The 297-nt window shown below is 66.3% G+C and overlaps 1 protein-coding gene across 1 annotated transcript in view; it reads right to left on the bottom strand.

The window, feature by feature from the left end:
- The window catches only part of GLYCTK (glycerate kinase), a gene marked incomplete at its 5' end in the record, with an annotated part of 9516 nt that overhangs the window by 481 nt on the left and 8738 nt on the right, over positions 1-297 (bottom strand). The window lies entirely within an intron of this gene.

Below are 297 nucleotides of genomic sequence, written 5' to 3' on the forward strand. Positions count from 1 at the left end.
GCCCTCCCGTCTCCTCTCTGACCTCTGCCCTCCCGTCTCCTCTCTGACCTCTGCCCTCCCGTCTCCTCTCTGACCTCCGCCCTCCCGTCTCCTCTCTGACCTCCGCCCTCCCGTCTCCTCTCTGACCTCCGTCCTTCCCTTCCGCCTTCCCTTCCGTCTTCTATCTGACCTCCGCCCTCCCGTCTCCTCTCTGACCTCTGCCCTCCCGTCTCCTCTCTGACCTCTGCCCTCCCGTCTCCTCTCTGACCTCCGCCCTCCCGTCTCCTCTCTGACCTCCGCCCTCCCGTCTCCTCTCTG

Source organism: Nanorana parkeri, unplaced genomic scaffold (genome assembly GCF_000935625.1).
Source record: "Nanorana parkeri isolate BGI_ZX_2015 unplaced genomic scaffold, ASM93562v1 scaffold748, whole genome shotgun sequence".
Classification (NCBI taxonomy): Eukaryota; Metazoa; Chordata; class Amphibia; order Anura; family Dicroglossidae; genus Nanorana; species Nanorana parkeri.